The 14807-nt window shown below is 33.3% G+C and overlaps 1 long non-coding RNA gene across 1 annotated transcript in view; it reads left to right on the top strand.

Annotated features, from left to right (window-relative positions):
• LOC128080585 (uncharacterized) overlaps positions 1-14807 on the top strand; it is a 74485-nt gene that overhangs the window by 47838 nt on the left and 11840 nt on the right. Inside the window, exon 3 of the long non-coding RNA XR_008206792.1 lies at positions 11329-11387. This is a non-coding gene — a long non-coding RNA (uncharacterized LOC128080585). The remainder of the gene's footprint in view (positions 1-11328; positions 11388-14807) is intronic.

Genomic DNA, 14807 nt, shown 5'->3' with positions numbered 1-14807 from the left:
ACACTGACACCTAGAACATTTACCTATTATTAAGGTTGCTTAGTGAAGGCAAAAATACAACTGAATATCATTTTTACCCTCAAAAATTGCCTGACATAGAAGCTTTCCTAAATACAGTGAAGATCTGTGATGCTTACAAACCACCACAGTGTTTAAGACCATCACAAAACTTCACGTCTTCCTCCTTTGACTTCTCATGGGAAGTTGAGTTGTCACTTTTTTGCATACATTTCAGATATGAAATGAAAGACTTTCCAACCTATCAAAGTCATGCTATTTGGCTGGTTTTGGGTAGTGATGTGAATCTCAGTTTCATAATTTTCTGATTAATGTCTCATCAGCCTGCTTGCTCTACAAATCATGCATCATTTACACTGCAGGTCCAATCTATCGGCAGTTTTTCCTATTGAAAGCAAACTTTTAATGACTAAAAAAGCACATTTATATTCCATAACATGTGGAAAACTTCTGTGAGTAATTCACTCACTGAGGGACCCGAAATCCTTGTGCAAACATCTGAGGTCATGCAGTTTGGCATATGGATGGGTGATATACCTATTAAACATTCAGGGAATAAGACTATTTGAAATTGCAGCCTCTCACTTATTTTGTAAATGAAGTTTTTATTGTTATCTCTTTGGCCATTACTTTACTGAGAAAAAAACAACTGGGAATTAGATATCTTGATATAGGCAATATGATCTGGTAGGAGGCAGGACAGCCCTGGAGTAGTAAGTTGTTAAGGTCTTACTGAATAGCCATTCCTCTGCAGAAGAATATTCTCTATTTGCTACCCATGGGGTCAGTTCTTTCAGTGTCCACTTTTTAGAAGAGCTATCTTGGAGAGGGGAGTGTAGAAACTGCTAAGTCAAACATCTGGCTAGAAAAAAAAGCAACAATTTCTTCAATTTGACTAATGGTGACAAAGAAAACTTTGCTGGATTTTTATAACAATTTTGAGCATCCATGCCTGTGAATTTTTCCTATTTAATTGGGATGGTGTTGGCTTAAAATTCAGTGTAACAGGCCTGTTTAACCTACGGAGATATCTAATGCTTATGCAGATGTTTTACATTTTTGGAGAGAGGTATTTTACATTTCTCATGTCTATAACTCCTTTTAAAACGACAGAACTTCAGCAATGAGAGCCAACGTACGGAAATTTTCCTTGCAATTGTTCCTACTTGAAAGATGAACTTGTGTGGATCTGCAAAGGGGAAAATGGACGTTAGAGTCCTGGACAAATAAATACAAATAATTTTGTTTTTTCAGTGAAACTACCATAGACTCAGAGATACTTTGAAACATACATCACACTTGTGTAAATATATCACTCCTTAGGTTTAAAATATTATTGAGTTGCTATATTCAAATTATCCAGAACAGAAAAGATTTGTTATTTGAAGATGAAGGGGTGCTGAATAACGATTTGTATAATTTTCAGAGCTGAAAAAGATTCACAGGCTCATATTACAGCTCATGAAAATGAAAAATGGAAAAGCCATGCTTTTAGAAGCTCGAATTCAGCAAAGTTTTCAACACACTGATAGTTTTAATAGTTGCAAATAGATGAAATACCTCTCTTTTGGAGTATAAGAAATGGGCCCTCCAGCATCTGTGTATAAATTGGAGATTTTAAAAATTAGATGCCAGTTTTAATTCAAATAACTATAAACACAACTGAAATCTGTTCTTGGCAAGTAGAATAGAGAAGACTTTTTGGGCTTCATTAAATATAAATGAGGTTGTTAACCTGCACAAAAGCCCTCTGTTAAAAAAAAAAAAAAAAGCAATTATCAGACAGGTTTTCTCAAAAGCATTCCCCCTCGTAGCATTTAGCAATGATAACAGAGCAAGAAAAAGCTCTTTTTAGAAATTCTGTCCTGTTTTTGCTTTATTTTTTTAATGTGGTTGGTGTTCTTTTTAGTATTTCAAATGGCAAAACTTAACCCAAGCCGATACCTCTTTTCAAGTTATAAAAATGCACTTGCTTGTTTTAATTGCTTACTATTCATTTTCTATTGAAGTTGGCAATTTTAAAGTTATTGATTTAAATAGAAGCATTTAAAGGCATTGCAATTTGCAAACATTTCCAGTAGCTAAGTTAGAACTTGGAAAGAATGTTGCAAGCTATAAAGAAAATTCCAATTTCTCTCACTTCTTATCACATTATCACATTCTGTATCCTCAGTCCAGACTGAAAATCATTATGCAACCTTTATGATTCAGCCACTATTTTCTCAGAAAGTATAGTACCATCATTTTAGCAGCAGAGTTGTATTCTGTACTATTTATTTATTTATTTATTTATTTGTCCATCAAGGATCTGCAAACATTCTTACCTACATATTTGGCTGAATTATAATCCTAACACACAGGTTCCAGACAAAAGACAGTTTGATCAACAGCTGTAAGTGCTTGACTTATGTAGATAAAAAAGATCAGTAACCACTTACTTTCCTAGAGGTTTCTTTCCTCTTTCCTCTTACTTTCCTCTAATTTTCTTCTTTGCTTAATTCAGTTGTAGTCAATAACATACAGAACTGGAACCTCCCCCAAAAGCCTCTTTTCTTCCCGTGTTTAATGTTTAATTATTTGATGCAATAAATACAAGCAAAGGAAGACCTAAGGCTATTCAGCTGGGCTTGTAGTGGAAAATCCACACTGACCATTAATTTCATTATTGATGAGCCTTTGTAAAAGCAGATAGTCCCATTCACATTCAAAAAAACGTTGAGTGACAGTGAACATAGAAATATTTTACTGTGCAATGTGCTTCTAAAGAAGCCAAAAACAGTGGACACAGTGAGGGTCTCAGGCAGGCAAGTAAATCCCCATTATATGGCACTTTCTGTTGAAGGGCCTATCCACTGGACAGGAGAATAAATAAACAGAGAAACTGCCAAAAAAAAAAAAAAAAAAAAAGAAAAAGAAAAAGAAAAAGAGAAAAAAACAACAAAAACAAAACTCAAAACAAACAAACAAACAAAACCAACCACTAACTAAAACTTATAAAGAAAAGAAAATACCTTTAAATCCCAAATGAGGCAATGGATTTTTGTTTGAATCAGGAAGTTACAGCCTGCTTTATCTGTGATTATTGCTACGGGTTTCTTTTAACTTCAGGTGTCTGTTGTTCCTCTATAAGGGAATGTGCATTCCTATAAATCCAGAACTGGCTTCTGTTGTGTACATGACTTGTGAACAAAATCTGTGGAGTCATGATATCCAAATGAGCTTCAAAGTGCAAACTAATTTTAAGATATTCACTAGGTAGTGTGATTTGTTAAATTGCATTCAGTGCAAAAAAATCCCCTCATTTGCTTAAATCACATTCAGAAAAAAATACCTACTCTAGTTTGAGTATTTAAGCAAATGCAGGCTCTATTTGGAATATATAGCTCATAAGACTGGAGATAGGTGAATATGGGAAAACTTCTGCAAACTGTTCACGAGTTAGTGCTTTGACTACATTTATGTTCCTTTCCAACATGTTTTGCAAGTTCTTTTCTGGAAACAATTACTCTTAAAATACACCTTTTCATTTTTTTTTTTTTTTTTTTAAATCAAGAGCTGCAAAATACTTGAGAAAAATTAAAGGTGAATTTTGTATGAAAGTATTCATGCTTGAAGATTTCTATTTAGCAGTGTGATCATCTGCCACAGAAAAGAAACAATGCTTTTGCAGATGCACAGAATAATATTCAGCAAATAGAAACTTATTTAATATGAATTTCAATCAGAAAATGCACTTTTTCAACAAACCATCCAGCTGAATATGGATGCTAAGCTCCAGAGAAGCTCAGTCTTTCATATGGAACACGGTACATTTGTGCATCTTAGTGAATCACGACGGAGTTTTGGGTTTGAGGTGATCACTGCTGAAAAGCTAGTGAAAGAACAATTTTAAGATGAAAGACAATATTAATCCTACCTAAGTTAGGTTCCTAAGTAGCTATACAGTGTAAGTTTGTATTACCTTGCTGAGCCCCTCTATACATGCAAAAATGTTTGTGAAAAATGCAGCTGGTTCTTTTAATTTGTTTTCTCTGGAGAATTTGGCTTAAGAATTAATATGTTTGTTGGGCATTTTTATTACTTTTTACAATAATTTTCACAATGTTTATTGTGAGCACAGTGTCTGCTGGTACGATTTTTTTTTTCATACTACTTGATGAGATAATGAAAGAGACATCAACACACTTTAATAATTCCAAGAGATCTTATTTTATTATTACCTCATCCTGCCTTAAAAGGGCAGGAGAAGCAGAAAAAATGAAGAATGTGAATTCATCCACAAGGAGAGCACAGGTAGTACTATAGCCCTGGCAATAATAGAGTAGATATGATGAGTAGTAATTGCCACACTGGTCATGTTGTACAATGAAGAGCACTGTGTATTTGTACTCCAATTTAAAAGTTATGTGTCTTGTTCCTGAAAGAAACGGGTTGTGCAACTTTCTTTGAAACACTGTGTGAAAAAGAGCTTATTACAACAAATAGGCCTTTCATCCAAAACTAGGTAACATCTTGGTATTTGGAAAATAGTATTAAAATCTATCAGCAGCACTGTGTTTGGGAGAGAAGTTGAACATTTACGGCTTCATGCAGAGCAAAGCAACATTTTTGCTCAATACACCCTAAGAGAGGAAAAAAAACACTCCAGAAAGAAACAGTAAAGGAAATGATTACTTTACTTACACTGTCCCTACCAGTCAGAGAAAAAATGAGTCATTAATGCTGCATATGAAAATTGAAACACGTAATGGTTGCTGCTCTATCAGATAATTTCTTAGCACAAGAATACCACACGCAAGAGGAAACTGAATTGCAGAAAATTTATACCATTACTTTCTTCTGTTTACATAAGAGTAAAAAAATGGTTTCAGGAAAGAGGATTGCAAAACTTAGTAGGTTCAGCTGGAGAACTGTGAGGTCTACAGGGATTTGCATTAGTATGAAACCAGTTGGTGGCTGACAACATGCATGTGACCAGAGCTGTGCGACTAAATGTTATTCAGTATGGACCTGTCACTGGTGCTACCTCATACATTTAATGTCTCTCAGGAGGTCTTTCCTGTCCATTACATTCAGTGTAATTTTTTAGAACTTCTAATAATTTTCTGTACAGAATTTTCTCATTTCTTCAGTCAATAGATAAAAACAAATGCCTGAGTGAAAATATCATAGATCTTGGGGAAACCAGTAAGCCTGTCTCTCCTTAAACTGCAGAAACAAACGTTTAAATTTTGTTGATCAAACCAGGCCTTTTGCTTTCTATATGTATTCTTAAAAGGGACAAGAGTAATAATAATAATAATAATAATAATAATAATAATAATAATAATAAATCCTTGGGATTTGTCTTCACTTAAAGCTTTCTTGCAACATGTTATCCAGTTTTCCTGTTCTTACTTGGCAGAATAATGCAATTCACATAGGTTATTCCACTGCTGGATAAAGTCCTCTCATCGACCTCCTCTGCTCAGTGGTCTCTATCTCTGGATCTGTAAACTAACCATATTTACACTGAGTGGCTCATTCAAGCCCTCACAGTAGTACTGGAATGTGATTATGAAATCTTAAAAGCACATCACCAGTGCAATTGTACTGTAGGGACAAAATTGTTGAATATTTATGGAGCATGATTTGAGCTTGTTGTTTAGAAGTTTCAGTATAGAAACATCTGGAAGATGGGAAATTTAAAATGGTCATTTCAAGCTGAGAATGGTCTCTCAGTAATAAAAATTTTAGACAGCTGTTCTTCAGTCCATACAGGTGTGAACATCAGAAATATTCAGACAGACCACTGTAACAGAATGAAATAATAGGCCACAAAAATTTCTTATGTTTTATGTTCTGAGGGTAACAGGGTAAATACAGTAATGCTTTGCAATTATTCAATGCCTTTGACCTAAGGAACCCAAAATGTTTTACAGAGGTGAGCAAGGACTAAGGAAGTGGAGTCTTCCACATAGAACTTTGTGAAAAATAGATTATTTTTTTCTATGGTTCTGTGGCTGAAATTAAAAAAGCAAAGCCAAAAATTCTTTTTTTGAATTGGTAGAAATGTAATCCCTTCTTTTCTTAGTGAAGATGAAAATTACAAACATCCTGTTGCTCATCTAAAATAAAATATTTTATTTTATTTTGCATACTAAATACTTGTTTCTAATATGTTTTTTATTCAAAATAAGTTTAAATAAACATAATAACATCTTATTTTTAGATATATTAATATGTTTGCTTTCCAATTTTGAACATTTTTATCTTTCTATAAGACATGATTCGAACTTTATAGCAATTAATAATTTCTGTTTTCTTTTCCAATTAATGCAATTCTGATCTACTGTCCCCTCATTATTGAGGGGAGAGTAACATCCATAATCCATAATATTAATATCCATACATCCTAAATTTGTGCCAATAACTGGTTTCACCATGAAACAATTCATCTAACAATTCAATCCAAATGCAGTATAATGATGCATGAAATGCACTTAATTGTACTGTAAAGTAGGCCAAGCTTTCAGGAAGTGGAAGGAATTTCAAGGCAAGAAGTAATTCTTGTTATTAAGAAAATGAGTAATACTGAAAATAAAGGCTAACCACCTAGGGAATCATTCTAAATGTAAAAATGTCTGAAAAAAAAACTTGTTAATTTTCTTTAATTCTGATACAAATAAATTAAACAGGATATGAGAGAAAATAAATGCATGAAAAATTTGACTGAATTATGTTTCCTTAAGATTCTGAAATTTTGAAGATATTCTCATCAGTTGTAGAGTAGAATGGTAATTGGAAAGAAAAAAAAAGAGAGAGAGAGAAAGGAAAAGGGAAAAGAAACTCTTTGGTTTTCCAGCTTTGAGGAAAGAATTATAGTTAGCCTAGAAAAGCCTCAAGCACATAAACATGGTCATTATCTTGTTACCATTAAACGTGACTGGGAGTACATGATGTGCCCTGTTGGAGTTGGAGCACTCTCCACTTATAGAAATGACAGGGGTTCTGGAAATGAACTTGGGCATCTAACATTTGTGAGCAAAAGGTCTTAATTTTAACTATTTTTCTCCTATTTCTAAATAAACCAACAGCCTCTAGGATGTTGATTCTGATGACTTATGCTCAAGTATGGTACTTGATCATGTAATACTGTCCTCAAGCTGTCCCCTCCAGACTTCAATTTTGCACAAGTAAAGACATTACTGTTAGGGAATCAATCACAGCTTTTACATGAGGCTCAGCATTTACTCTGGACAGAAATGATAGTTAATGACTGGAGAGAGGTGAGTGTTAAGTACAGGATAGAGCATGAATGACCGAGAAAGGAAGGACCCTTAATGAAAGAGTCATCTTAAACAGGGAAAGCTTTTTCTACTTTGACTTTCAGTAATATGTGGATCAATGAACAAGCAAATGTAAATATACACACTTCTCAGAAGGCTTTTCTCTGGACCTTTTAGAGTACAGATAAAGAAGTAAAATATAAAGGCTTGTGATATAAGATATTGTGATCAGATTCTCAAACATGCTCACAAAGAACTTTTCTACCATCCAAATGAAATGAAGGCAAGTCTAGCAACTATGAACAGCCACTGAATACTATCAGCTCTCATTTCTTCAAAGTCTGATAGCGTGAAGAAGACAGAAGGATTTCTGTCTTTCCACAGGATTTCTGACTTCCCTTGTTATTTACCCACATCTGAAAATGAAGAGGCAGGGAAAATTATTTCAACACTTAAAATTTCTGTAAGATTTGAATTTTTGTCAAAGGTATTAGAAAATTATTTTTTATTGTTTTTTTTTTCTCATCATAGACTTTTTATATAGCATAAATCTGATTCTTTTTCTCAGACTAGTTTTTTGGGAACACATCTCAGTAAACCATACTGGAGAATTTATTCTTTGTGACTATGTATGTGAATGTGAATGATTAGGATGTATTTCTTGCATAATATTCAGTTTTCAAAGAGCAGATCCATTCAAGATGCACTGATTCACTGTTCCCTTTTGTAGGAAAGTATAATGTGTTTGTCATTAAATATGCTTAGAAGATTCTTCTTGTTTTTTATTTTTGTTTTGTTTGGTTGGGTTTTTTTTTTTGTTTGTTTGTTTGTTTTAATATAACTTTGTTCCATATTCCCACAGCAGTGAAGGACCACACAAAATATTTGCCTAACAATCAATTAACACAATATTACAGAAATTATCTTAGTTAATTTGAATAGAGAACTATTGCCAAACATAGTATTTGAATGTGAACTGTTTGTTGCATTGTTTTCTCTTGTTTTTAAGATGAAAAGGAGATGTTGCTTTATCTCAAAAATTAGACTAAATGCCAGAAACAGAATGCATTGTTCTGCATGGAATCAAAGTCCTTCTGTAATCAAAAAATAAAAATGGATTTACTTACCTTAGAAATAGGGGTCTTCCTACTTAACTAATAGTATCCAGTTAACTATAGAGCAGAATAAATACTGTGAAAAAAGTACAAGTACGCAAATACAGTAAAGAAGCACCATTCTATTCATGTTCAGTTTTCATAAATATTCCAGCAACAGTGTTTTCAGGCAGAAGCATGTATGAAAATAGCCAAATGCTAGTGTGAGATTGACGTTCCTCTAAAGTTTCATTAATTCATTAGCAAAGATGAATTTCATATCTGTAGATAGTTTTCATAATTGTAGATTAAACCAGAACAGAGACAGTAATGTGTTTGATAGGATAAACCTTGGAAAATGTGCATTACTGGTACTTTTGGTTTTCTTTTCAGAATTGATTTAATTCTCAAAGTCTCATAATAGACTTGTAAACACACCACAAGTAAGACTTTTTTAGATAGATATTACTCATTAGGTAAGTTTAGAAACGTAAATGTCAATATGTTCAGAGTTTGTGAGAAAAAAGAAAAAAAAAAAACAAACAGATCAATTGTTCATGATTTTTTTTCATTTAACAGTTTGGAAGTTATCCTCTATGAAGAACATGAAGTACTGCTATTGGTTTTCTGTATTGTGTTGGGTTTTTGTTTTAACATAACAAACTATTGTTTTTTAAAAAGCTACGTAAAATTTATTTCCAAGCTTTTCTTTCTGTGATGAGACAAATTTCTATTTAAGGGCAGTTGGTTTCCTTTTAAAAAATCCTGATTAATCACATTTATGTTTTGACATTGCTTGCACTTTTGTTATTTATGTTTTCATTTATTTTCTGCTTTAAACAAAATGACCCCAGTTGTTACAAGACTCATTTTGGTGACAGGCATTGGTTACCAGTGCCAGCTCAGGCCAGGGCTGCAAGTAGATAATATAACTAATTTGGGGCCAATAACTCAGTCAATACCTCAGTCAGTACCTGTTGAAGTACGCAGAAAATCTTTAGCAAGGCTTTGGCTGTCCTGAGAAAGGACTATTTATATTTTCTTGAGAATCATGACTTCATTGAGGGCTGAAATAGTTGGTGGGAGAAGCATTTGTGAGTTCCTCATTCTCTGAAGTCACTACATTCTTTAGTTTAAACTCACTTCCCTCATTACTTTTGTTGGAAGATCATTTCGCTTTTATCACTAGAAAACAATACTTAAAAATCTGTTTCTAAAATTCACAGAAATGGCTGAAATATTAAAAGTTCTGCTGTCTGGTCCATATTTGTGTCAGACTTCAGTTCTGGTGGAAAAAAAATTCATTCAATTTTACACTGGGACTAAAATGGTTACCATCTTAGGGTTACTGAGTATGAATTTCAGTAATTTCCCTGCTTTCATATTATATTTAAGCATAGGTACTACACATACTTTTCTATTCCTCTTCTCTCCTATTTTTCTCTTTTTTTTCCTCACTCTTCTATTTCTGTCTTTGTCTTGTGCCTTTATTTTTTCTCTCCCCTCTTTTCTTTCTTCCTTTTCATTTAAGAAGAAAGGCTGTAGACAATTGTTGCTTACACTTTCTATGCAATACTAACAATTGCTGCTTGGTATATTTCTCATTTTTGTGGGGAACAGGCTGATGTGATATTGCTTCATTAAAAGCAATTGTCTCTACAGATCTCAAAAACGAAGGCACTTTTAAAATAACCAGTGATAAATCTCTAGTGTTTATTTAACCATCAAAGTAAAGAAAACACAGGGTAGGCTTTTTAAAGCTAAGCTGGTACACAAGCCATGGCCTTTGGGATATTTTCCCATGATTTGCTTGTACTGGAATTTTCTAGCTGAAATTCAAAAGCTGGGAATATCTTTTCTTATTTCCTGCTTCTGTGAGTAGAATAAATGCTTCCCATATAAGCATTTTCAGCTCATGTAAAAATATCTATAACTGTATAGTTGCTACCACATTCTGTATTTCCACAGCATTATGGTTTTTCAGACCTCTTTTTTATGTTTTAGATTCTGAATAGTCCTAAACAGTTACAGCCATCATATAATTTAACACTGAGTCATTCCACATTCCTACAGGAGACCTTCTCTTATGCATGATTATATATTGTGAAATATGGATAGGCTAATTTTGCAACATGAATTTTCTATGGTAGCTGCCCTGATACTATTTTAGTGCATTTTTAATGATATACTCACTGCAACAGACATCTTATATATAAAATTACAATTCTGAAAAGTGACTTACTTTGGCTACATCAACCCAGACTCCCTCCAGTGAAAGAGTGTGCAGGGACATTTTTGTGTGTTTGTAGACCTAAACAACGATGTCTTAAATAATATGCTACACCATGGGTGTTACCATTAGTAAAAATGAAAATGAGAGAGCTCTGACAGCTCTCAGCAGTAAAATGGTTTTTTTTCACCTTTGCTCACCTGTTTTGGCTTCAAGAAACTGTGCAATAGAAGAGAGAGGAGTTACTTCTGATTTATATAAGGCAAGTTGTGCATCCAGAAAGTCCGTTTGTTTCACAGTAGCCAAGAGTCTGCATTTATTTCTACCATGTAGGTGAAGGCATAGCAAAAGAAAAAATAGGCTTTACTGTTGGTATCAAATTTAATAACAAAAAAAATTATGTTGTATTTCTGAAACCTGAGTAGAAAGAGAACTTGGCATTTGGTAGCTGTCATGTGCTTGCTCAGTAAAATGGAAGCATATTTTAAAACAGTGACAAATGCCAAAGCAGACACATAATCTGAAAAAGAAAATACATGATAATAAGGCTAGAAGATGCTGTACAACACCTTCACAGAAGTAAGAAGGGTAAAATTTCTTAAAAACAGAGCCCTTTATCCTCAAATTTGCCAGCACAAAATCTTCTTACAAATTGAGTGGTAGAAATAGAAGAGGTTAGGGAAACAATGAGGCACAAAGAAACTCTTTCTTTCTACAGAGGAACAACTTTGAACTGTCCCCATGCAGAGGATGATACAGATAACAAGTTCTCTGATGGTAAGCATCTGGGATGGAAAGAAATATCATAGGATGTTGTGGGATTCTCTTTGTTTCTTTCTTCAAATGTGTATGTCTCCACTGTTTTATTGAAGCATTTCCAAACCCCAAGGCCTCTGAGGTTCTTGCATCACTCATTTTAACATATTTTTTATAACAATGTCAGAGTAAAATGTATATATGTTAACACAGATGAATATCAGTGTTGGGCCCCTAATTAGATTCATATTTATATTGAAATTTTACTAAGTCCCCAGCACAAATGAGTTGCAATAATGATTACTTCCCCCCGATGGGAGACAATAGCAGTTATTCAATTATGTATTAATCCTGAGACAGGGATATCTATGGGTTCAAGTTTGATTGAAGCTTAAATAGATTGTGAAATACGTACTTTGACTTGTCAGTGTTGCCCTGAACAAACCAGGGCACCCTACTAAGTTTCAGATTGTGTCTTGGGAGATCCTTGGAAACTTACTGTGTTTTTGTTGTTTGAAACCAAGTTATAGTCTTCAAATGAAAGACTTTCATATCATAACATATTCTGTATTACTGGAGAATGACCAAGTAAATACTGGAGTGCTGCCATGTAAGTGAAGAGAGAGAAAAAAATGCTAATGGAGACAATTGCTGCAGGGAACTACAAGTTTAGGGGTGGGAGGAAAGAAGGCACAAAGGAACAAACTTAAGTACATCTTATATTCATTCAGCATTCTGTAGGTCATTCCCAGTGGCCTTCCCTTTAATGTTGAGCATTTTATTTATTTATTTATTTATTTTGGCAGGTAAGAACTTAGTATATTTTCCATTTTCAGTGTCTACTCATCTTATTCTTCAGGTAGTCTTTGATCAGTGGGAAAGTGAAGTAATGCCAGTGCTTCAGAGCCTGATCCAGCAAACTTGGTGTATTCATGTACATTTCTATTGACAAATACACACCAATGGAGTTATATATGGGCATATTTAAAGGATAATTTATGAAGTCTTAACATATCAATATGTGAAATATAATCAAACAATTGCTCTAATAAGTAGGTAAAAGAAACCAGTAAAATCATAAACTAATTATCAGCTTAACAGGAAAGGAATGATATTTTTGACATCTGATTTACAGGTAATTGATATAGCAATTTATTAAAAGACTGTGTTGAATAATATTATTTACTTTTAGTATTTTTAATATTTTTAGTGATTTCTATACAGAGCATAGAATTGGAAGTCAGAATTGAAAATCCCTTCTTGTTTTTTTTTTTTTACACCATCTTCTAGAAGAAACTGCCTTTCTCAGTCAGTCCGGATTTCTGTCCAGTAAAATGGCCATTACTGAAAAACATGTTTTTTAACTAGTGGGACATGAAGAGGCTTATATTATCTCAAAAAACTTAACTGTGAATTTTTGAAATATGTTGAAGTACTCTTCTAACCTAATTTCATATAGAGATGTGCATGTGTAATATAATACATCTTCATAAAACTTAAACAAGGGTTGATAGATTAAATACAGAATTGATTTGGAATATCTAATCAATCGCCAAAACAGAAAAAAGAAAAAAAGAAAAATCAGACTAGTATAGTCTGTTAAACCTAAGCTTTGTACAAGACTACACTTGTATGAGAATTATGTTTGTAAAAGCTGTTTTTCGTCAGACCAGGATGAGCAAAATTTTCACAAGATACAAGCACATCAGTGATCATTATTGATGTAAAATGCTTGAATTTAGCACAGGAAGTCATCTGCCTGGTTTTTGTTTTATACAGTATCAGATCAGCTGAAAATTGTTATAATCCAGTCATTTTCTATCAACAGTTTCTGCTGGTTTACCTGCATTTTCAATGACCTTACCATATACCGGAAGGTGCATTTTAAACTTCATAATTTGGTTTTGTAAAGACCATAATTGCTTTGTTTATGTCTAGACTAGTATAGGTGAGATCCAGTGTTGCAACTTCTTCAGGATACAGCTTACAGTTTTTCAGTATAAGTAGCTGCAAGTTATTCTAAGTTATAACTCAAACATTTTCTATCAAACATTTTTCTATTTTCTATATGCTATCATTGCCTTTGACATCCTTCCTGAATATAGTTGTAATAACTGGTCATTTGCCACATATAGAGACAGGATTGTTCTCAAAAATATTAAAGTGATCTTTCAAGATTTAGGGCTATATGAAATGAAGCTACGAACAGTATAAACTCAGCCAAATTTCTCCTGTATGCCCTGTGAATGTAATTTACAAGTATGTGGGTCATAATGGGTGATAGGAAGTATCAAATGATTAATAAAATATTTTAAATGAAATGCAATGTATTATATAGAAAATCAGATGTTTTCTATGCATGTTTGTCAGTGTTGTTTTTTTTTCTTTTTCCCTTGCAGTTTTTCTACATTTTTTAGTCCTCTTGGTGAATTACACAAATTTTTATAATATAATTTTACACCTCTATTGGTAACTGTGCTGCATTTAGCAACAGACATAGTACAATCCTATCTTGATCTTTTAGTTTTGGAATACTGAGTCTTGTCAAAAACTCTAGTTATTTGCTTATTTGCACAGTCATCATTATAATAAATGCATCCGAGTATGGCTCACTGTTTTAAACCCCTTTTCCTCTGATAGGCAGAACTTTTTAAAATATAATTTGTAAGAAAAAATTGGTATATTGAACAGTAATGTTTCACCATTTGTACAATATTTTATGAAACTTTATCATTGATCATTCTACTGTATTTCTTTTGCTAAAGTCAGAATATTTACCAACATACAAATGTAATGTCAAATGAGGAATAATATTTTGACAACTGGACATAAATAAGTTCTAGGTTTCCAAAGCTGTCTTTAATCTTGGCATCTGCTCTGATTAGTTTCACTTCAAAATGTTTTTGGTTCTATGAGTGAGGAAGAAGAACGTAATTCTGGACTATGCAAGACCTTTGTATTTTGTATTGTTTTTCACTCTGTTAGCTTGTGGCTTCCTAGGGAGCTTAAACCAACAGTTTTTGTAAAATACTTCAACATTTCTAGATTTTTGGAAGAAGGTGCATGCACAAATAGAAGAGGGTGGATTCAGCTACCTAAAGAAACTTTTCATTCCAGAAAATACTTTGATTTGCTTAATCTTTAACCTACAGGGGAATACCATTCAGTGGATTGTCAAAGTTCACGTGATTCTCTATGTAATTACCTTGGTATTATAATTGCCATCTGTAACTGCCTATGATGGAAATTATGTAAGTTTCTGACCAGGGGGGATGTTGTTACATTATTGCATTATTCATGTTTAAAGCAAGTTGGTGAAGAGTATAATTGAAAAGAGAGAAAACAAGGAATTTAGATTAAAGCCCTATATAGTGAAAGGAATTTGGGTTTGGAAGGTATTTTTTGGATGGCAAAATTTAATTGTCATGGAGTAGATTAGCA

The sequence above is a fragment of the Tympanuchus pallidicinctus genome, unplaced genomic scaffold, assembly GCF_026119805.1.
Source record: "Tympanuchus pallidicinctus isolate F22 unplaced genomic scaffold, pur_lepc_1.0 scaffold2, whole genome shotgun sequence".
In the NCBI taxonomy this organism is placed as follows: domain Eukaryota; kingdom Metazoa; phylum Chordata; class Aves; order Galliformes; family Phasianidae; genus Tympanuchus; species Tympanuchus pallidicinctus.
This window is presented reverse-complemented; position numbering and strand designations above follow the sequence as displayed.